The sequence below is a fragment of the Ranitomeya variabilis genome, chromosome 5, assembly GCF_051348905.1.
Source record: "Ranitomeya variabilis isolate aRanVar5 chromosome 5, aRanVar5.hap1, whole genome shotgun sequence".
NCBI lineage: Eukaryota > Metazoa > Chordata > Amphibia > Anura > Dendrobatidae > Ranitomeya > Ranitomeya variabilis.
In genome coordinates, this window is record NC_135236.1 from 518,815,019 (window position 1) to 518,840,247 (window position 25,229).

General features: G+C 44.2%; 1 long non-coding RNA gene across 1 annotated transcript in view; it reads left to right on the forward strand.

Moving 5' to 3' along the window:
* The first annotated feature begins 506 nt into the window (after positions 1–506).
* The window catches only part of LOC143773796 (uncharacterized), a 144,596-nt gene continuing 119,873 nt past the window's right edge, over positions 507–25,229 (forward strand). Inside the window, exon 1 of the long non-coding RNA XR_013215367.1 lies at positions 507–1,341. This is a non-coding gene — a long non-coding RNA (uncharacterized LOC143773796). The remainder of the gene's footprint in view (positions 1,342–25,229) is intronic.

Below are 25,229 nucleotides of genomic sequence, written 5' to 3' on the forward strand. Positions count from 1 at the left end.
CAAGACCTTTCATGACTGTAACCCTGATCTTCTCAGGGCTAGAGGGATTGATTTACTTGAAGTAGGGATCCGTGGGGGTGGTACCTTTCAGAGGCTGGCCCGCGTCGAGTCAAGATGGATATGGACTCTGGGCACGGTTCAGCCGACTGGCCTTAATGACAATATTAGCTATGCTCCCTTTTTGTAAGATTGGCATTAATACAACTGCTCCTCTTCCAAGTGTATATGCTGTTATCGGTCCTGCTGGTAGTATCTGCACGTTTACGCTGTTAGTTCTTTGTTTTTAATCTTGTTTTTTACTTACTTCGTTGTTTTTAGCACATGTTGACCTGGTAGTACCCTGCGGCATATCCCAGATTTTTGTTCTATGAGAAAAAAAGAAAAAAAGGAAAGAAAAAAAGAAAAAAAGAAAAATTGGGAAAAAAAAGAAAAAAAGAGTTAAAAAGAAGAAAAAAGAAAGAAAAGGATTTAGAAGGCAGAAATGAGCAATTGACTAAGGCCACAGTTATTACAACCACAGTTTTGTATATATATATATGCTTTCTCTATATCTATTATTGCTATCTATATATGTGATTGTTATCACTTTTATTGCATTTGCAATGTATAGATTGTATGTTAAATTCGTTGTATTAATCTCTCATTAACTGTGGGATGAGCTCCTTGTATTTCTGTAGGATTAGAGGTGATTAAGTAATATATAGTTTGTGGTCGGTGTCATAGGTATCTATTGGTATTTGTCCCTTTATTTTATGTTCTTATATTCTATGTTTATGTCTATGTACAATTGAATGGGGCCATTCTTAGTGATTGTAGTGATTCCATCTAGCAGTAATTATTACATCTTTGGGTGCTGCTTTAGTGAATCCTATACGCCGGTGCGTTCTTGTGGTGGCCTTTGGATGCTACGGATCACTTGGGGCCCCAGTGGTCTCCGGCTCCCTTTGGCCCCCATTGGACGTCGCCGGCGCTATGGTGTTCATGAAATTTCGCAACTATTTAGCGTTGTGGTTTCCACGGAGTTACGTTCTTTTCCTGACGCTGCTGCGTTTTGATTTGCCATGTTACAGCGTTTTCTTTTTGACGCTTCTGCGTCATGGTTTCCACGGTACTGCGTAATCACTTTGATAGCCACGCCCCTATACTTCCGGTATATGCGGTCACTGTTTCTTTCTTTCCTGTTGCCGTACGGACTATTTTGGTCGTTGCACCCGCTCATTTCCGGTCCGGGAGCTTTTTAAACCCATGTGCACTCACTGTCTTTGCCCCCTGATGAAGGTGTGATCGCCGAAACGCGCGTTGGGGTGGAAGCGTGCCTCCAGTACTACAGTCCTCTGTGCGGTGGGTACCTTGCTCCAATAATATCTACTATGTTTGTTTGATAGGCTATGGGACTTCAATTAGGTTAGCACTATAGCGGTTCTTGTATTTACCTATCTTATATGTGAACTGTTGTTATTTGGCTTGGTATTCCTGACTGCAGTAGGATCAAATTATTATTTTTGTTTATTTAGTTTTTTACTATTTGTTTCCTATTTTTGCTTATTTTTTTTTTACTCTGATAATGTATAAGCCTGTAGGACTGGTATTCCTGGTGGCACCCTTCCTGTTAACTCTATAACAGAGGTTTTTGTGCTGTTACTACCTTCCCTCCTTTCACCTGGTTTTAATATTGTGGTATGCTATTAATAAAGTTTATAGTATTTCTATTTATTGTGTGTGACCATTTGTCATCTTTTTTCTTTCCGCGTTATGTGCTTATCGTGATGATAGGTCTTGTTGGTCCTTTTCACCTATGGTACAGATTTTTGTCATATTATGAGTTACCATGGTGTTTAGTCATATAAGTTGTTATTCAGAATTTGTTTTTCTGTAGTGGTATATTAATAATGACGTCACATTTGCTATAATTAATTTTAAATGGCAGTATATCACTCTCATTCATACTGACGGTACTTATTGTGGGGCAGATGAGGAAAATTGATTGCTATATTTTTGCACACCTTTACTAGAATGTTTACAGCCTTTTGTTTTGTTTTTTTTTATGTTTTTAACTTTGTCTTTAAGTGTTCCTATGTTGTGTAATAAAATGTGTTAGGTGATCCCAAACTGTCTATGCATACTACTTTCTTGTTTATGTTTATGTGCTGATGCATCACACACAAATGGGATTGCAAAAAAAATTAAACACTGGTTGTAATATAACAAAATAGGTAAATATAACAAAATAGGTTAAAAGCCAAGGGGGTGAATACTTTCACAAGCCACTGTATGGATCCCACTTCATTGCATGTAAATTTAGTCTTGTGAGCCAAGGGGGTATAATCCATAATTCTTCTTTTTGGGAATCTCTGTAAGGATCATGAGCCCTTGCCTAACAAGACAACATTTCCATAAAAGAAAGTGTGGGAAATTCTTTATGAACAGACAAAGTAAAGAAAAAAAGATTCCAAATTTAAGAGAACAGGATCATTTAGAACAGATAAAACAGTTACATATTAATGGCAAGGGAAAAATCCTCTTTAAAATGCGCCAAAATAGTCCAAAGGAGCCAACCAGAAGGCAGCACAGTGTAAAATTAGGCAAAGGTGTCTAAATATGCACTAAATTTACCATCCAGCATGAGCGACTGCGATTTACTTACTCAGGGTGACCATTACTTATAATTCTTCACAGCAGAGGTAACAGTTTACAGGCACACAGCTATGACACAGTTCTGAGCTGGAGTTGATCACTGGTGTTTTTTTCAAGCTTCTTTTCATCACACAGAATCACTTCTCTTCATGTAATGCTTCATCAACACATATGAAAGTCTCTTCACAGATAAATTCTCTTCACAGATAACTTGTCTTCACACACAGTATCTTACCTAAGCAGAACTGCACCTTGCTCATGCAGTGAGGTGTTCTGTGCTTCACTTATCCCACGACTCATGTTTTCCGCCAAGACTTTGGGTATGGCCAGAGATGTGTGTACCACCTCCACGACGAGTGTCCCTGATTTGCACTTCCAGATAATGGAGCGCCCCACCTGGGCAGTGGGGTACTCGGTACCGGGTCCGGTCTTAAAGGGGATGTCACGGTGGCTGCGACCCGGTCCGTGGCCCTGGGCGTCCAATTAAGGGGGAACGGTCTTTTAATTGTGGTAAAGTCTGTCGTGACGCCACCTGTGGTGTTCGGTCAATAGTGTAACCAACGCTGCATTAAAGGGGTCCTCTGGGGGATGTTGTGGCAGCAATGATGGTAACGCTTCCCACAGGTGAAGCGGGGTCCCCAGAGGTCCTAAGATGTAAAGCGATGATGATGTATGCTGGGCAATAAGTAAAGGACACAAGTTGTAAGTCTTTACCTGGTTTACTGTAGTTGGCAGGCCACAGTCCAGGCTACCAGGCACGGGTGGTGGTGGTCCGGCCGGCTCAGAGGCAATGGGAGAATCTCCTTCCCAGTTGAGGTCTGTGAACCTTTTCAATTAGTGCTTGCTGTATATGAAGTCCCTGCTGCCTGAAGCTTTCTGCAGAGTCCTCTATTCCCCCTGTCCTGAGACAGGTACCTGCATGACGGGCAGCTTGAGCCTTTTTACAGGGACTCTATCATGCCCCGGGCTCTTCAGGTGCTGCTGCATCTCAGGTATGGTGTGGGCCAATTACATACAGTTCTCGGCCCTCCAGTTCTGCTCTGTGTCTTCGAGTCCCACAAAAGCCTCAGGCTTCCTGTACCCGGCTACTGCTCTCTGGCTCTGAGGGTGTCCTTCTGCTGTTCCCCTCTGAGCCATTTCCTCTCTCCTCTGCTCCTTTCTTCTGTAGCTCAACCACATACAACAACCCTTCAGGTTCTCACTCTTCCAGAGGCTGCAGCTCCCTCGTGGCTGCCAGGCCTCTCCGTCTGTTACAGACGTCCTTCCTCTAGCTCTCCCTCCTGGAGACTCACTCGCTCTTCCTCCGGGTCAGGATACATATAGCTTAGGGAAGCTCCCCTTAATCCGGGTCCTGAGCTCCCCCTCCTGGCCTGGATTTGGGATATGTTGCATGTGGGTGCCTTACCTGCTGAAGAGAACTTCATTGCCTCTGAGCATTATATTACCCTCCCCGAAGGGAAAGCAACATCACTGTAACAACCAGTTACCTGGGGTGTTACAATAACCTCACTGATCAAGTTGTAGCCCAGGATAGTTTCTTTGGCCACATTCTTATCACAGGTGACAAGAAAAGGTGCCAATAACTCAATGGTCACTTCCACATAGCCTATGAAAGAAAGTTCGGTCTGATTGATAGCTTTGCCATGGAGTTCCACAGGTCCTAAGAGTTCTTTTAGTCTAAGAAGGCAGGTATGCGGTAAACTACACTTTCTCGATTCTTCATTTAGGAGGCTTAATTGAGCACCTGTGTCTCAGAGCGCTGTCACCAGGAGTCCATCTAACTTGCACTGTATGAAGCACCTTTCACCGATTAGGTTGATGAGGCTATCCTTACTGACCAAGGATTGCTCTTGTTCCCAGGAATGCATAGTCTGACTTCTGCACTGGGCATTAAGTTGCTGATGCCCCAGTCTCTGTTGCAACTGTTGAAGATGGTCACGTACTGGGTGATAGCGCCTATGCAGCCGTTTCATCTCAAAAGCTGTTTTGAGGGTTGGTGGTGTTTGTGTTTGTTTCTGGGGCTTCATCTGTGTTGTGTTTACCAGTTGCTCTGCACTAGCAACCTTCTGCCTTTTAAACCCAGGAATGGTGACACTTGACATTCGTTGGCATAATGTCCTTCTTCACCACACCTTAGACAATGGACACAGACAGCACTCTGATTTGATGTCCGGCAAGCCTCATAAGCAGGATATCTTCTATTTTGGAAGCCACTACAGAGTCTAAATGGTCTGGGCTCTGGCTTGGTGCGAATCAACTTCTTCACTTCTGTCAACATAGCTCGGAGTTCTCCAATTACCTATCAGGATTCCATGTTCGCGCCACAATTGTTGCATGTACGCCACTCAGTATATGAAGGCGATACAAAGGAAACATGAGTTTTTTTGGAATACTGGGTAAATCTTACTCAGGGTGACCATTGATTATAATTCTTCACAGAAGGAGGGAGGTAATGGTTGACAGACATGCAGTTATGACACAGTTCTGAGCTGGAGTTGATCACAGGGGTTTTATTCAAGCTTCTTTTCATCACACAGAAGTCACTTCTCTTTATGTAATGCTTCATCAGTATATATGAAAGTCTCTTCACAGATAATAACTTCTCTTCACACACAGTGTCTTAACCTAAGCAGAATTGTACCTTGTTCATGCAGTGAGGCGGGGAGAGTGGGATTAGTCCGGTGCTGTAGCTTTCTCACTTCTATATTGAGGTAATAAAGATGCTCCTTGCTGTCCTGACTGCTTCTATAATTACAGAAATCGCTTCCCAGGAAGAACTGGGCTATACAATTGATTTCAGTCTGACAGGAGATTCTGACACACATCTTACTCTTGGATGTCCCGGATACAATTACAACTTTCCCAGCATCCCCTGGGGCTGAGCCACCACTCCCTGTCCACTATACCCATTTTAACCCCTATAGTTGCAGGATGATTCTAAATAGTGTTGAGCATTCCGATACCGCAAGTATCGGGTATCGGCTGATATTTGCTGTATCGGAATTCCGATACCGAGTTCCGATATTTTTGTGATATCGGAAATCGGAATCGGAAGTTCCCAGTGTATGGTTCCCAGGGTCTGGAGGAGAGGAGACTCTCCTTCAGGCCCTGGGATCCATATTCATGTAAAAAATAAAGAATTAAAATAAAAAATATGGATATACTCACCCCTCCGGCGGCCCCTGGACCTTAGCGATGTAACCGGCAGCCTCCGTTCCTAAGAATGCAGTGAGTTTAGGACCTGCGATGACGTCGCGGCTTGTGATTGGTCACGTGAGCGGTCACATGAGCGGTCACGCGACCAATCACAAGCCGCGACGTCATCGAAGGTCCTTCACTCCTAATTCTTAGGAACGGAGGCTGCCGGTTACATCGCTAAGGTCCAGGGGCCGCCGGAGGGGTGAGTATATCCATATTTTTTATTTTAATTCTTTATTTTTTACATGAATATGGATCCCAGGGCCTGAAGGAGAGTTTCCTCTCCTTCAGACCCTGGGAACCATCCAGGATAGCTTCCGATACTTGTGTCCCATTGACTTGCATTGGTATCGGGTATCGGTATCGGCGATATCCGATATTTTTTGGATATCGGCCGATCCCATCCGATACTGATACCTTTGAGTATCGGAAGGTATCGCTCAACACTAATTCTAAATCAACAATGCAGCTTCTATTTGTGACACATGCTTTCTACATTTAAGACATTTTTTATAAACCTGAAACAATGTCTATGGGGGCAGCCCAATAGTTCCTCTACAACTATCATTGTGGGGAAATTGGCAATGATGTGGTGTCTCAGTGGTTAGCACATAGTGATAAGGAATTTAGACTATGAGTTCAAATTGTGACAGTAATGATAATGTCTGTAAAGCGCTGAGGAGGAATCAAACAGCTTCATAAGTGAGAAAAAAAAACTAATTCTCACATTCATGTAGAAAGGTACACCTAGCTAAAGGGAACATGTATATTTAAGGGAGTGTAAAAAGAGGCAATGGTCAAGCAACTGATATATAATGTAAAAAGCCTTTTAATAATTTCCCTGTTATATACAATACATGTTAATTTATATAGAGCTCTCTTTGAATAACTGCAGCTTCAATAGCGAGTGATTTTGAAAATGGTTTAAAATTAAAATCACAAAAGACGAAGAGGAAAACAGGAGAATGTAATGAACTGCACATGACCTCAGAGATTACAACCCAGACGGTCATACTTTACTTTAGTTTCAAACATACTTTGAAATCAAAGATTTGTTAATCTGACATTGCTCTCTACTGATTATAATGAATTATTCTTTGAGTGAGGGATTAGCAGAAATTCCAGAAACGTGAAGGATTTTATGGTTTACTGTAAGATTCAATTTATAATATAAAGGTTTTATAACAATCTAATTTATGATAATGATCCAAACATATTCTACTGATGATATCCCAAAACACTATGCTGATTTATTACATGCTATGGCCCATTAGCGTTTACCCTGTCAAGACACTATTGACTCGTAGTATGGTCTCTTACCATTACCCAGTATTGTGTTCCAGTCTATTTAAAGGAAATCTCTCAGTAGGATCATCCCTCCTAAGCATATAGGTCATGTAAGTCATAGGAAGCTTACCTATATGGGCATGTAGGTCATAGGAAGCTGAATAAAATGATACCTTGATATCTGTGATCAGATGTCTTATTCTAGAGAAATCCATGTTTTTCTCATCTGTAAATGATCTCTTCTAGGCTATGGGGAGGATGTTGCCTGGAAGATAACTCTGCCTCCAGAGTTTATCTATATATATATGATTGCCTTAGGTCCACTTCTGTCTGTTTGTCTGTAACTTCCGTCTGTAACGGAAATCCCACGTCACTGATTGGTCGCGCCCGGCCGGCCGTGACCAATCAGCGATATTGGGGCGGGATTTAAACACCTCTTCACTTTTTACTATTAATGCTGCCTATGCAGCATCAATAGTAAAAAGATATAATGTTAAAAATAATTAAAAAAACCAAAAACATTATATTCTCACCTGTTGGCATCCGCGCCAGCCTTTCCCGCTCATTTAATCATCATTTACTCCCCCCCACCCTTAATTCAAAATTATTTGCTCTTCCCCACTCTCAAGTCATCATTTGTTTTTCCCCACCACCCACAATCAATGCATATATTGCTGTCCTCCTTCCCCACCTTCAATACATAATTTGCTGTCCCCGTCCACCACCTTCTATTAATCATTTTCTTTCCTCATCCTCACTCTTAATTTATAATTTGCTCTCCCCATCCATCACCTTCAGTACATTATTTGCTGTCCCTCGTTCTCCACCAGTAATTCATAATTTGCTGTTTCCCACCCTCAATTCATCATTTGCTGTCCCCTAACATCAGTACATCATTTGCTGTCCCCAGCCCCCATCTTTAATACATCATTTCTTTTACATCATCCCCCACCCTCAATTCATCATTTGCTGCCCCCACCCTCAATTCATCATTTGCTGTCCCCCGTCCACCACCTTCAATTCATAATTTGCTCTCACCCACCCCCAATTCATCATTATTTGAGCTCCCCCAACCTCCATCATTTCATTTGCTGTCCCCTTCCCCAAACTCAATACATAATTTCCTACCCCTCTCCCCTACCCTAAGTGCATCACTTGCTGTCCCCCACCCCCCATCTTCAATACATCCTTTGCTTTACCCTGTCCTGCACCCTCAATTCATCATTTGCTGTCCTCCGTCCACCACCTTCAATTCATAATTTGCTCTCACCCGCCCCAATTCATCATTATTTGAGCTCCCCCACCTCAATCTACATCATTTGCTGCCTTTCGTCCCACACCATAAATACATCACCATTTGCTGTCCCCCATCTTCAATACGTCATCATTTGCTGTCACCCCACGCTCAAGTCATCATCAACTTCATTTCAACATTTGTTTTCTCCACCCACCACCTTCAATACATCATTTAATTTTCTGTCCTCCTTACCCACCTTCAATACGTAATTTCCTACTCCTCTCCCCCACCCTCAATGCATCCTTTGCTGTCCCAGTCCCCGCCTTCAGTTCATCATTTGTTTTCCCCTGTCTCACACCCTAAATCCTTCATTTGCTGCCCACCCTCAGTTCAGCATTTACTTTCCCCTGTCCCCCACCCTCAATTCATCATTTCTGTCCCCCACCATCAGTTCATCATTTGCTGCCCCCACCATCAATTCATCATTTGCTCTCCCGCACCCTTTATTAATTATTATTTGTGCTCCCCCACCTCAACTCATCATCATTTGCTGTCCCTCGTCCCACACCCTCAATATAGTATCATTTGCTGTCCCTCACCTTCAATACATCATCATTTGTTGCTCCCCACCCACAATACATCATCATTTGCTGTCCCTGTCCCTCACCCTCAATACATCTTCATTTTCTATCCCCCACGATCAAATAATCATCATTTTCTATGCCTCAACCTCAGTTCATCATCATTTACTGTCCCGCACCCTCAATTCAACATTATTTGCTCTACTCCCATGCTCCAGTCCTCATCATTTGCTGTTCGCCACCTCCTCCTTCAATTAATCATTATTTGCACTCCCCCCACCTCAATATACCATTTGCTGTCCCTCAGCCCACACCCTCAATACAATATCATTTGCTGTCAAACACCCCCCACCTTCAATGCATCATCATTTGCTGTTCCACATCCTCAACACTTGAACATTTGCTGTCCCTTGTCCCCACCTTTAACCCCTTCATGACCCAGCCTATTTTGACCTTAATGACCTGGCCATATTTTGCAATTCTGACCAGTGTCCCTTTATGAGGTAATAACTCAGGAACGCTTCAACGGATACTAGCGATTCTGAGATTGTTTTTTCGTGACATATTGGGCTTCATGGTAGAGGTAAATTTAGGTTGATAATTTCTGCGTTTATTTGTGAAAAAAACAGAAATTTGGCGAAAATTTTGAAAATTTCGCTATTTTCACATTTTGAATTTTTATTCTGTTAAATCAGAGAGTTATGTGACACAAAATAGTTAATAACTAACATTTCCCACATGTCTACTTTACATCAGCACAATTTTGGAAACACAATTTTTTTTTTTGCTAGGAAGTTATAAGGGTTAAAATTTGACCAGGGATTTCTCATTTTTACAACAAAATTTACAAAACCATTTTTTTTAGGGACCACCTCACATTTGAAGTCAGTTTGAGGGTTCTATATGGCTGTAAATACCCAAAAATGACACCATTCTAAAAACTACACCCCTCAAGGTGCTCAAAACCACATTCAAGAAGTTTGCTAACCCTTCAGGTGTTTCGCAGCAGCAGAAGCAACATGGAAGGAAAAAATGAACATTTAACTTTTTAGTCACAAAAATGATCTTTTAGCAACAATTTTTTTATTTTCCCAAGGGTAAAAGGAGAAACTGGACCACGAAAGTTGTTGTCAATTTGTCCTGAGTATGCTGATACCTCATATGTGGGGGTAAACCACTGTTTGGGTGCACGGCAGGGCTCGGAAGGGAAGGAGCGCCATTTGACTTTTTGAATGAAAATTTGGCTCCAATCTTTAGCAGACACCATGTCGCGTTTGGAGAGCCCCCGTGTGCCTAAACATTGGAGCTCCCCCACAAGTGACCCCATTTTGGAAACTAGACACCCCAAGGAACTTATTTAGATGCATAGTGAGCACTTTAAACCCCCAGGTGCTTCACAAATTGATCAGTAGAAATGAAAAAGTACTTTTTGTTCACAAAAAAATTCTTTTAGCCTCAATTTTTTCATTTTCACATGGGCAACAGGATAAAATTGATCCTAAAATTTGTTGGGAAATTTCTCCTGAACACACCGATACCTAATATGTGGGGGTAAACCACTGTTTGGGCACATGGTAAGGCTCGGAAGGGAAGGAGCGCCATTTGAGTTTTTGAATGAAAAATTATCTCCATCGTTAGCGGACACCATGTCGCGTTTGGAGAGCCCCTGTGTGCCTAAACATTGGAGCTCCCCCACAAGTGACCCCATTTTGGAAACTAGATCCCCCAAGGAACTTATCTAGATGCATAGTGAGCACTTTAAAACCCTAGGTGCTTCACAGAAGTTTAGAACGCAGAGCCATGAAAATAAAAAATAATTTTTCTTTCCTCAAAAATGATTTTTTAGCCCGGAATTTTTTATTTTCCCAAGGGTAACAGGAGAAATTGGACCCCAAATTTTGTTGTCCAGTTTGTCCTGAGTACGCTGATACCCCATATGTGGGAGTAAACCACTGTTTGGGCGCACGGCAGGGCCCGGAAGGGAAGGCACGCCATTTGGCTTTTTGAATGGAAAATTAGCTCCAATCATTAGCGGACACCATGGAACGTTTGGAGAGCCCCTGTGTGCCTAAACATTGGAGCTCCCCCACAAGTGACTGCATTTTGGAAACTAGACCTCCCAAGAAAATAATCTAGATGTGTGGTGAGCACTTTGAACCTCAAAGTGCTTCACAGAAGTTTATAACGCAGAGCCATGAAAATAAAAAATAATTTTTCTTTTCTCAAAAATGATTTTTTAGCCCACAATTTTTTATTTTCCCAAGGGTAACAGGAGAAACTTGACCCCAAAAGTTGTTTTCCAGTTTCTCCTGAGTACGCTGATACCCCATATGTGGGGGTAAACCACTGTTTGGGCACAAGTCGGGACTCGGAAGTGAAGTAGTGACGTTTTGAAATGCAGGCTTTGATGGAATGCTCTGCGGGCATCACATTGCGTTTGCAGAGCCCCTAATGTGCCTAAACAGTAGAAACCCCCCACAATTGACCCCATTTTAGAAACTAAACCCCCAAAGGAACTTATCTAGATGTGTGGTGAGCACTTTGAACCCCAAAGTGCTTCACAGATGTTTATAACGCAGAGCCGTGAAAATAAAAAATCATTTTTCTTTCCTCCAAAATAAATTTTAGCCCGCAATTTTTTATTTTCCCATGGGTTACAGGAGAAATTGGACCCCAAAAGTTGTTGTCCAGTTTCTCCTGAGTACGCTGGTACCCCATATGTGGGGGTAAACCACTGTTTGGGCACACATCGGGGCTCGAAAGGGAGAGAGCACCATTTGACTTTTTCAACGCAAGATTGGCTGGAATCAATGGTGGCGCCATGTCACATTTGGAGACCCCCTGATGTGCCTAAACAGTGGAAACCCCTCAATTCTAACTCCAACACTAACCCCAACACACCCCTAACCCTAATCCCAACCCTAACCGCAACACACCCCTAAACCTAGTCTTAACCCTAATTCCAACCCTAACCCTAAGGCTATGTGCCCACGTTGCGGATTTGTGTGCGGATTTTTCCGCACCGTTTTTGAAAAATCTGCAGGTAAAATGCACTGCGCTTTACCTGTGTATTTACTGTGGATTTCCAGTGTTATTTGTGTGGATTTCACCTGCGGATTCCTATTATGGAGCAGGTGTAAAATTGACATGCTGCGGAAAATACAACGCAGCGTTTCCGTGCTGTATTTTCCTCACCATGGGCACAGCGGATTTGGTTTTCCATAGGTTTACGTGGTACTGTAAACGTGATGGAAAACTGCTACGAATCCGCAGCAACCAATCCGCTGCGGATCCACAGCCAAATCTGCACCGTGTGCACATAGCCTAATTCTAACCCTAATTCCAACCCTAGCCCTAATTCTAACCCTAATTGTAACCCTAACCCTAATTGCAACCCTAACCCTAATTCTAACCCTAACCCTAATTCTAACCCTAATTCTAACCCTAACCCTAATTCTAGCCCTAGCCCTAAGTGCAACCCTAGCCCTAAGTGCAACCCTAGCCCTAAGTGCAACCCTAGCCCTAAGTGCAACCATAAGTGCAACCCTAAGTGCAACTCTAGCCCTAAGTGCAACCCTAACCCTAAGTGCAACCCTAACCCTAAGTGTAACCCTAAGTGCAACCCTAGCCCTAAGTGCAACCCTAGCTCTAAGTACAACCCTAGCCCTAAGTGCAACCCTAGATCTAAGTGCAACCCTAAGTGCAACCCTAACTGTTGTGAATTCTTTTCTCGGGCTCCCTCCTGTGGTTGTGAGTGGTACTTCGGCGAGTTCTGTTCATGGACTCCCTCTGGTGGCTGTGAGTGGAGCTGCTGGTTCTGAGATTCCTTCTCCAGCTGATCTCGTTCAGGTCTTGGCTGGCTGCTCTATTTAACTCCACTCAGATCGTTACTTGATGCCAGCTGTCAACGTCCTAGTACTGGTTCAGTTCTCTTGGATCTTTCAGATGACCTGTCTACTTCAGCAAAAGCTAAGTCTCTGCTAGCTTATTTGTTACCACTGTGTTTTTGTCCAGCTTGCTATTATATTTAATCTTGTTAGCTGGAAGCTCTGGGATGCAGAGTGGCACCACCGCGCCGTGAGTCGGTGCGGTGGTTTCTTTTGCACACTCTGCGTGGTTTTTTGTTAGTTTTTTATGCTGACCGCAAAGATACCTTTTCTATCCTCAGTCTGTTTAGTTCAGTCTGGCCTCCTATGCTGAAACCTATTTAATTCCTGTGTTTGTGACTTCCATCTTAACTCACAGTCAATATATGTGGGGGCTGCCTATTTCTTTGGGGAATTTCTCTGAGGCAAGGTAGGCTGTATTTTCTATCTTTAGGGGTAGTTAGCTCTTAGGCTGTGAAGAGGCGTCTAGGCAGAGTCAGGAACGCTCCACGGCTATTTCTAGTTGTTGTGATAGGATTAGGGCTTGCGCTCAGCAGAGCTCCCACTTCCCAGAGCTCGTCCTGTACTGCTAGTTTGCTCATCTGGTCATTTCTAGTGCTCCTAACCACCAGCCCAACATAACACCTAACCCTAGTTCAACCCTATCCCTAAGTGCAACCCTAACCCTAAGTGCAACCCTAACCCTACCCCTAACCCTACCCCTAACCCTAACCCTACCCATAACCCTACCCCTACCCCTAACCCTAACGGAAAAACAAAAATAAATATATTTTCTGTATTTTATTATTGTCCCTACCTATGGGGGTGATAAAGGGGAGGGTTTATTTACTTTTTTTTATTGTGATCGCTGTGATAGGTTCAAAATGTACAGGGAACGAATCTGCCAGCCGGCAGATTCGGCGGGCGCACTGCGCATGCGCCCGCCATTTTCCAAGATGGCGGCGCCCATGCGAGAAGACCGAGGACACCGGGAGGGACACAGGGACTAGGTAAGTATGGGGGGGTGCGATCGGACAGCGGGGGGGCGGAGGGGAGGACGGGGGAGGGGCGGAGGGGAGAGGAAGGCGCTTAGGACAGGACAGAGGGGTAGGGAACACTGACTGCGGCTGCAGATCGCCGCCGTCAGTCGGTGGGGGGGCCAGATCGGGGTCTCCAGCCATGGCCGATGCTATTGCAGCATCGGCCATGGCTGGATTGTAATATTTCACCAATTTTCATAGGTGAAATATTACAGATTGCTCTGATTGGCTGTTTCACTTTCAACAGCCAATCAGAGCGATCGTAGCCACGGGGGGGCGAAGCCACCCCCCTGGGCTGAAGTACCACTCCCCCTGTTCCTGTAGGTCGGGTGAAATTGGAGTTAACCCTTTCACCCGGCCTGCAGGAACGCGATCATTCTGTGACACAGCATATGCGTCACAGGTCGGATTGGCACCGACTTTCATGACGCATACGCTGTGTCACAGGTCGGGAAGGATCAGCATTTGCTGCCCAACCATCAATTCATCATCATTTGCTGTCCCCCACCCTCCACTCTCAATTCATCATTTGCTCTCCTCCACCCTTAATTCATTATCATTTACTGTCCAACATCCCCCTGTCTCAATACATTATTACTTACTCCCATTCTCATGTCATAGTCATTTGCTGTTTCCCACCTCCCACCTTCAATTCATCGTTTGCTCTCCTCCGTTCCCCACCCTCATTTCATAATTTGCTGTCACCCATCCCCCACCCGCAATTAATCATTTGCTGTCCACCGTCCCCCATCTTCAATACATCATTTGCTTTCCCCCATCCTGTACCCTCAATTCACCATTTGCTGTCCCCTGTCCCCACCTTCAACCCATAATTTGCTTTCACCCACCCCAATTCATTATTAATTTAGCTCCCCCACCTCAATACAACGTCATTTGCTGCCCCACATCCCACACCCTCAATTCATCATTTGCTGTCTCCCACCCCAATACATCATAATTTGCTGTCCCCCGTTCCCAAAGTTCAATACAACATCATTTGCTGACCCCTATCTCCCACCCCCAATGCATCATAATTTGCTGTCCCCGGCACTCAGTACATCATCATTTGCTGTCCCCGTGCGCCCACCCCCAATAAATCATCATTTTCTATCCCCCACCTTCAATTTATCATCATTTGCTCCCCCCACACCCATGTAATTCATTTTATTTTATAAAAAGAAAATTCAGACTTACCTCTCATATGATCCCCTGCTGCTCCACTTCTGGACTGGTATCCTGGCGTGCGTAGTGCATACATGTCATAGCTTAGGTGCTGTCACAGCATGTCCCAGAAAAGGCAGAAGGAGCTACCCTGGAGCTGTGCAGCCATTCTGTTTTGATGACTTCATGCTTCAGGAATGCTCCCAGGGCAGAGATGTTGCCTGCGGTTATATCCCAGGGTTCGGTGAAAAGAATCAAAATAGGGGAGAGCCCCCTGTTTTTGCTTCTGCTCACCGGGCCCCATACACTAGTAAGGGCAGTAATGCCCTGGTGGCTTCCCTGCTTTCTGTTCCTAAACAATTTAGCAGTGGTATTACCCTTTTTCCTTGGTACACTCTGAACCAGTTGCCTAGCCATCACAGAATTGCTATGTACTATATATTATAAAAGAGATTAAATTAATAAATGTAATAAATTATATTATACTGCATCTGTAACCCCCACATTATGCATTAATCTGCTGAAATAATACTTCATAACATGCTTTCCGCATATTAAACAATATCCTCAAAGTGACTAGTTCCCCTTTAAAATACATGCTAACGCAAATGTGACTCAAACAATAGAGAGGAACTTTCAGCCATCATTCTTCCCTTTCTTTAACTTCCCTAGCTGCTACTCTAGAATTGATTTTAACCACTAGTGTTGTAAACATGTACTTTTAATTTTTGTTCAAACATCTAAATGTATAGATTGTTCCTTGTTCCTGCACCACATTTGTTTGCGTTCTATTACTACTTTAAAAAGTTTGGTCCAGGGTTATACATAAAAATCAAGGGGTTCCATAGCAAAAGTTCCAATTGACCCACTTTCCCACACCAAAAAAAAATATTTAGTTCACGGTGTGCAGCGCCCCAGAGTACTGGTCGTTGCAGTAATGTCGTTCTTCCACCAGGGGGAGTGATATTGCGTCTGATGGCAATAAAGGAGATCTTCCTACCAGGTATCACAAACCATACACCACACTTCACACTCCAGACCACCAGGGGGAGCCTTGCTCCTATCTACTAGGGCACTCCTCACAGAAGGGTAAAACTGGTGGGCTGGATAGAAAGTTAGAGAGAGGCTGACTGGGCTTTGCCCAGGCAACACCTGTCAGGCAGACAGGGGGAAAGGAGGAACATCGGAGCTGCAGACAGAGGGTCCCTGACAGGGGTGGGATCCTGTCGGAGGCCTAGCAAGACAGAAAGACATGGAGCTCCGCCTGCCCCACGTGCGGCAGCATCCAAAGAAAGGACACGAAGAGAATTGTGTTGTAGAGGGTGAGATGCGAAGTCACAGCACAAGGAGATAACACCAGAAGAAGTTCTGCCCTGTAATAGGCTGCCTCCTTCTGAGGCGCGTAGCCGGTGGCCAGAACACCGAGGGAGCAACAGTCTCCAAGCCTTGCTCCAGAGACCGGCAGGACAGTCAATTCAAAGTTCATGTAGAAAAGCCACGGAGACACCATCACGTGTTTCTCAATGCAAGCAATGAATAGTCAGGTCTTTCACCGGGAAGGAACAACCACGGGAAGGGCAGCATCCAATAAAGGAAAACCACCTATGCCAAAACATGGTATCCACCCACAGACAGCTGTTTCGGGGTATTTGCCCCTCATCAGTGTGGAGTAGAAAACTGGCTATTAGGAGCAGTGCCTAGTGAAAAGACTATAAACATAAGGATGAATGACCTCGCGGAGATCAAAACATCCAACACTGCGGAGACACCATCACATGTTTCTCAACGCAGTGATCCAGAACACTGCCCCCATCCCTAAAAGGAAATATGCAAATGCATGTAGAAAAGCTGCGGAGAAACCATCACATGTTTCTCAACGCAAGCAAAGAATAGCCAGGTCTTTCACCAGGAAGGAACAACCACGGGAAGAGCAGCATCCAATAAAGGAAAACCACCTCTGCCAAAACATGGTATCCATCCACAGACAGCTGTTTCAGGGTATTTGCCCCTCATCAGTGTGGAGTAGGAAACTGGCTATTAGGAGCAGTGCCTAGTGAAAAGACTATAAACATAAGGATGAATGACCTCGGGGAGATCAAAACATCTAACACCACGGAGACACCATCACGTGTTTCTCAACGCAGTGATCCAGAACACTGCCCCCATCCCTAAAGGGAAATATGCAAATGCATGTAGAAAAGCCGCGGAGACACCATCACGTGTCAAAGTTGGCTGCCCGACCTTAATACCTAGGAGACACGGTGGCAACTTGTGGGGGTCGGGGCGTCTCTAGGGTTCCTATAAACAAGCCTCAGGCCATCAGTCATAGGGGTTTGTCCTATCCACACTATCTGGGGGACAGAGAGGAAGAAATAACATCTAGAAGATCTACAACAGTTGTGAGGACCTTACCGAGAAGCTCAGCAGGGAGGTACTACAACACACAGGCGCTAGAGGAAGGCTACGGATTTCCACCTGGATAAGGGAACTCTGGATTTGCCTTCAGACTGGCCGGACTCTGCCTACCTTGTGGTCTGTACCCTGGACTGTGGATGCCGAAGCCTTCAGTAAAGGTAAAGAGACTGCACCCTTGTGTCCTCGTTATTCACTGCGCCTTACATCATCCACCATCACTATCTACACTTCTGGGAAGCCCTGGGGACACACTTCACCTGTGGGAAGGTATACCATCTAGCTGCCATAACATCACCCCAGCGGACCCCTCACAGCAGCGTACCGAATACCACAGGTGGCGTCACGAACACTATTCCCATAAAGACTATTACTTTTGTTGGACGCCCCCCCTCAAAGGGCCACGGACCGGGTCGGGCCACCGTGACATCCCTACCGAACCGAAGGCCCCGGTACCAAGTTCCCCCTTTGCCCTTGCCTGGGGGCGCGACAGGTGCATAGGCCTAGATGGCGCACAAAATGGAATACCATTCAACTTTAAAAAGAGAGAGGGACGTGTACTGCTGAACTTATACGGTAATTGTGCCCCTATTGAGAAAACTTTATACCTTTAAAATCTAACCTTTAATCCTTATCCTTTAAAAAATACCCAAAAATTTAACATAGAAATACACCTGGCCAAGCCAAGAGGTTATTGCTAATTAGATAAGTAGAATGCCTCACCCTTTGAAGCCCTAATAAACTCCTTCCTACCAGCAGAGGTTGGCACCCTAGCTTGGTCGCAATGTGGCACTCCTGCTCAACGATGGCTCTCCCTGATAAGCCCTGTTTGCCCCTAGCTAGTTAAAGACAGAATCTGGTTAAACCAGCAAAATTCAAGGTCCAAAACCCAGGGTATAAGGAGAGAAAAATAAATAAACCTCTTTGAAGGGGGATTTATTAGAAGAATGGAGAGGATAAATTAAGTCCGAATATTGGACTCCTGGTAAAGGGTTCATCACAGTCAAAGTCAATACAAATCAGTACCAACACATTATGTAAGCACAGGCAAAAGACAATAGCTTACTGCCACAATAAATACAAAGCCTATATAAAACAGATAAGTCTTTTAAGGGTATGTGCACACGTCCGGATTTCTTGCAGAAATTTCCTGAAGAAAACCGGAAATTTTCTGCAAGAAATTTTTTTGCGTTTTTTTTCCGTTTTTTTCGCGGTTTTTTTTAGCATTCTGCAAGCGTAATTAGCTTGCAGAATGCTAAAGTTTTCCAAGCGATCTGTAGCATCGCTTGGAAAACTGACTGACAGGTTGGTCACACTTGTCAAACATACTGTTTTACAAGTGTGACCAACTTTTTACTATAGATGCAGCCTATGCAGCATCAATAGTAAAAGATAGAATGTTTAAAAATAATTAAAAAAATAAAAAAAATGCTTATACTCACCCAGACGATCTCCTCAGCGGCGTCCGTTCCTCTTCCTATAGCTGGTGTGTGCGCGCAGGACCTTCCATGACATCGCGGTCATGTGAGCGGTCACGTGAGCGGTCACATGACCGCTCACGACCAATCACAAGACAGTGACGTCATCACAGGTCCTTCACCGCACACCAGCTATGAGAACCGAAGCGGCAGCATGCAGCGGTGAGGCGGGAACACTGCGGGGGACATCGAAGGTGAGTATAGGACTATTTTTTATTTTAATTCTTTTATTTTTGGCCAATTATATGGTGCCCAGTGCGTGGAGGAGAGTCTCCTCTCCTCCACCCTGGGTACCAACCGCACATGATCCGCTTACTTCCCGCATGGTGTGCACAGCCCCGTGCGGGAAGTAAGCAGATCAATGGACTCCTAGGTGTGCGGAATCCCCGCAATTCCGCATTTTTAATGAACATGTTGCTTTTTTTTCCGCGATGCGATTTTTTTGCGGAAAAAATCGCAACATTTGCACAAAAAATGCGGAATACACTGTAAATAATAGGAGGCATATGTTAGCGTTTTTTTCGCGTTTTTATCACGTTTTTATAGCGAAAAAACGCGAAAAAAACGCTAAAAATCCTGAACGTGTGCACATGGCCTTAAGGTTTGTCTCTGAACTCATAGTCTGGTTTAACCAGATTTTGTCTTTAACTAGCTAGAATAAAACAGGGTTTATCAGCGAGAGCCATCGTTGAGCAGGGGCACCACATTGCGACCAAGCTAGGGTGCCAACCTCCACTGGTAGGAAGGAGTTTATTAGGGCTTCATAGGGTTAGGCAGTCTACTTATCTAATTAGCACCAATTACTTGGCTTGGCCAGGTGTATTTCTATGTTTAATTTTTGGGTATTTTTTAAAGGATAAGGATTAAAGGTAATATTTTAAAGGTATATTTTTTGTGAGCCATTTTTTTATTTATACCTATCTATCACGTATTTAATTTTTTCAATAAAGTATAATGACCCTGAAATTGCCTCCTTACACATTGTGATACTCCCACAGTGAATTTCCCCAAAGTACCACCCACACAAAATGTATGATGACCACACAGCAACCTCAGCAATGATGCCCTTGATGTAGCCAATGCACAAAATGATGTTACCGCATTGCATCAAAAATGGTAAGATGTCCTCACCATGCCCCCAAAACAGTTTAATGCCTCAACATCCTTACAAATACAGTAGGATGTTCCTATAGTTGCCCCAAACAGTATAATTTCTCCTCAATTTCCTCACGAATATGATGAGGCCCCCAATGTGACCTTCAACACAAAATAATGCCTACACAGTTCCCACACAATGGATAATGCCCCCACAGAAAGATTCCCACCCATTCCCCACACTGTATCATGACCCGCACTCATTATAATGGCCTCTCAATGCCTCTACACAGCATGATACCTTCACATAGTATGATGGTCTCACAGTCCCCCCACAAAGTATGGTGGCTCCCAGTGCCTTTCAGACCTGTTAAAATTCCCCCATAAATCCTGTCTCACTGTTTAATGCCCCCCACATCACCACTACATATTATGATATCCCCCACAGCCTTTCTACACTCATGAATTTCATCCACAGCCACTACACAGTATGATGAAGATTACTATTTTTTTATAGAGTATGATGGCCCCCATAGTATCATAGCCCTTAGAAGCACCCACACAGTTCTATGGTCCCTACACAAAATTATTTCCCCGACAGTACCACTACACATTATTATAGCCACACCACACAGTATGATAACTTCAATATCTCCCTATAAAAATTATGACCCTCACACAGTATGATACTCACAGCAGTCCCCACCACACAGTATGATACTCCCGCAGCTACCTACACAGTATGATAACCCTCAAATAGTGTGATGCCCATTCAGTCACCCCTACACAGTTTGATGCACCAACACTTTCCACCACACAGTATGATGCCTTACACAGAATGATGGAACCCATAGACCTCCATCACAGTATGATGGCCCTACAATCACTCTAAACAGCATGATGATCCCCACATAGTATTATGCACCTAAAAGTTTCCACCACACAATATGATGCCCTTCAGCTCTCCACACAGTATGATGGCAACAACAACCTCCCACGCAGTATAATGGCTCCCACAGCCCCCCAACTCAGTATGATGCTCCCAACTGTCTAACTACATCATTTGATAGCCCTCACATAGTATAGTACCCCGAACAGAGTTTACCACACAATATGATACTCCCAAGACCACACCCCACAGTATGATGACTCCACGCAGTATGCTGGCCTGTACAGTTCCCTACATAACATAATATCCCCCACACATTATGATGCTGCACTCACAGTAAGTATAACACCCTCACAACCACCACACAGTCTAATGGCCCCCACACAGTATTATGCCCGCACAGTTGTACTACATAGTATGATGGTGTGGCACCCCAGGAGTCAGGATGCCACAATGGTATTGCCTTCCTCACGGGGGAGGTGATGTCATGCCTGGAAACAAGGAGGGATCCATTAATCAGGTGATACTGACATGCAACACCGTTCTGACTCTGGTCCAGAAGGGGGAGCTTTAAACCCGGCTTCAGGGGAGCTTCCCTAGATATTCTGGCTGGAGGAGGAGTTAGTAGTCAGTCTGCTAGGGACAGTGAGAGGAAAGGATGCAAAAGGAGAGGAGCCTGGGGTCTGGAGCTGTGAGTGGGCTCACCCCAGAGGAAAACACCAAGAGACTGGACACCGGGGTCCGTGGTGGTGTTGGAGCTGCAGACCCAGCCACTGAATCTGGAGGTCAGGAGATTGCAAGTCTCCTGTCCCATCTAACACCTGCAGGTACCACAGCAAGTCAGGAGCCTGAGGCTGCCAGAGGAAGGACAGTGCCCATGAAAGGTTCAAGCTGTCAGTCATACAGGTTGAGAATACAAACACTGAGAGGACTTGTGCAGAGCTTCAGGCAGCAAGGGTCAGATATACAGGACAGAGGGAAGGCCTCCGAGCCCACCTTGCTAAGTGGATCCGAAGCTGTTACCAGGCTGCCCAGACCCCACCGTCACATGTTACCTGTACCCTGGACTGTACCTGAATTCTAGCAGTAAAAGGTAAAGGAAACTGTTATCCCTGTGTCCTGCAGTTATCTCCTGCACCCTCAGTCCTGCTCCCCACTGTCGACCATCCCTCTTACCAGCTACATCGGGAGCCCTGCGGGCCAAGCTCTACCTGTGGGGGAGCTATACCATCTAAGCTGCAAAACCATCAGTCCCAGAGAACCCCTTTAAGCAGCGTTGGCCACCCCTGACCGAATACCTCAGGTGGCGTCACGAACTCTATTATATTAGACTTTATTGCCATTTTCATTAACCCCTTTTTACCGGGGCCACGGACCAGGTCACTGCCATCATGACCACCCCTTTAAGAACAGAACCGGCCCGCTACTGAGTACCCCATGGTCCTAGCGGGCGCTCTAGTGGCCCCCATGCAGTATTATGCCCCACACAGTATGCTTGCTTCCACATAGTATGATGGCCCCCACAGGCTTCACACAATATGATGAACCCACACAGTATGATGCCTATTGCACAGTATGATGTCACCAACTCTTCTCTTCAGCCCCAACACAGTATGATGGTCTCCGAGGCTGATGATAACCTCCATACCGTACGATAGCCTTCACAGCCTCCCCTACAGTATGATGGCTCATAAAGAATGATGCACACTACAGTTCCCCCACAAAGGCTATGTGCACACGTTGCGGATTTTGCTGCGGATTCGCAGCGGATTTGATGCTGCGGTTCTGAAGCTGTTTTCAATGCGTTGTACAGTACCATGTAAACGTATGGAAAACAAAATCTGCAGTGCACATGCTGCGGAAAAAAATGCGTGAAAACGCAGCAGTGTTTTTTCCGCAGCATGTCAATTCTTTGTGCAGATTCCGCACACCTGCTCCTCAACAGGAATCCGCAGGTGTAGAACCGCAAAAGGAATCCGCACAAAAACCGCGGTAAATCAGCGGTAAATCTGCGAGTAATCCGCAGTGCGGTTTACCTGCGGATTTTGCAAAAACAGTGCGGAAAAATCCGCACACCAATCCGCAACGTGTGCACATAGCCTAACACACAGTATAATGCCCCCCACACAGTATGATGCCAACTGTCCCCACCAAATAGAATGTTACCCCTTCAAAGTATGATGGCCCTACACTCACTCTAAACAGTATAAACAGTATGATGATTCCCACATAGTATTATGCACCTTTTTACAACAGGTTCAATTTAATGACATCATTGCTCCTGATGCACAGGCTGACTGTTGCATTTAATTTGAGATGCCCGGCAGGGAGGTTGTGGGTGGTGCTATTCTACAACTCATGGGCCCCATACTGACCGCAAGGTCTGCTACTATTTGGAGTACACCATTAGTTTGGTCCAGCACATCAAGATTGAATTAATCATATATAGGAATATGTGAAAGAAAACATTGTATATATCATGTGTTGTTCAGGCCATTGTTAAACTTAGGAAGGGATTGCAACATTACACTGTGCTAGGATTCTTGTTTTACCGTCATAGTGGGTGTCATGTGAGCTCTTGTATGCGATTTTCATACTTGCAATCGTATGCCGACCACTTTCTTTTACATTTCTTTCAACCGTGACCATTGAGAGAAGCAGAAGAGATAGTGGTCAACACATGATCAGAAGTATGAAAATCACATATAAGAGGTCACGTGAGTGGGGAATCCTAACCATGTGTAGTGCTATACTCCCTCGCTTCTTTTGTACGAGGCCTGGACAACACTTAATTTGATTACAAAGAAGGCCTTCAAAATCATTCTGCTTGGTTAGATAGTACAATATATAAAATGCCAACAGTCACTTTCTCTGAAATTCAATCTCTCCTACAATGCAATCAAACTTAAATAAAAAAGCAAAAGCCATATGTTATCTATATTTTGTTTAGTAGAACGTTGAAGCATCTAGATGTTGTTATATCCGCCACTTAAGCTCAACTCAATGCTAGAAACTTTTTACAGTTTTTAAGCCAGTCAGGAACGGATATAATAAGAGACATAAGTATAAAGGAGAGACTTCTCTGTTTTGTATTAACTCATGTGTTAGCCTCAAAAAACCTGCCATACTTTAAGTTGCCATTGATAATTGATGTCATTTACACAAGATCCGTCATGCCATCTCAAAAATGTTTCAGGAACATCTGAAACTTTTGTACCTTTCCAATAGAAAACATTCAAGCATTGCAATGTTTTTTAAATGAAACTTTCTCTTACATGCAAACTTAGCAGAAGAATATGGCTTCAATCTAAAGGGCACAGAGCCAACTTTGTGATTGCCTTTATGTAAGCTTCTATCCACATTCACATTCCTAAAAGAGTAGTCATCATGCTAATTAAAGCCACAAGCTGTTCGTTTGGAAGCCAATCCCCCAGGCATGAAATGTCTGCACAAATCAAGCATTATATACACGAGCCTCTCATTGTGGGTCTCCTGTTCCTGCTTCTCCTGGTCCTCAGCTGAGGATTACTAGAGCTAACAACACATGTAGTGTGTGCTCGTCACATGTTACTCATATGGTGCTACATGGGACCTTTGTACATTGCATTTCATTTAAGGACTGTTATTCACTGTGACAGAAGTCAAACAAAACACCCATCTGCCATGTCAATCAGGTAGCTAAATTTGGATCTATGTCTAAGGCAACGTTCAGTATTTGGTGAGTATTTTACCTCAGTATTTGAAGCCAAAATCAGGAGTTGAACAATCAGAGGAAAAGTATAATAGAAACGTCACCACTTCTGTATTTTTCACCCACTCCTGGTCTTGGCTTACACATACTGAGGTAAAATACAGACCAAATACTGAATGTGTGAACGTCGTGGCCTAAAGTTGAATCTCAATATCAATTCAGAGATTCACACTATTGAAGCTCAAACCCTAAGGGCTCATGCAAACAATCGTATTATTGGTCTGAATGTGATCCAACAAAACATCGAATCACACCAATGTTAGTCTATGGGGCTCTGCACATGTCCAATTTTTTTCACTTGACAGAGACTGTCCAAGGAACAAATCACACCATGCCTGAGTTTGATCCAATATTCGGATAGTACTCGGCCATGCAAGTCAATGAGTTTATGGAAATCATCAGACTGCATTTCCACAGTCTTTCAAAATGGAGAAGATAGAGAATTTGTTTTCTATCTTTTCCTCATCCGAGAGAATTGAATCACACTAGGCTCACACTGACCAAATGCTCACACAGTTTAAACATAGTGTAATTTGCACAATCGGCCCGATTCTCTCACATGAAAGATTCCACTGCCATCTGCACCTGCCCTCAAAGGTA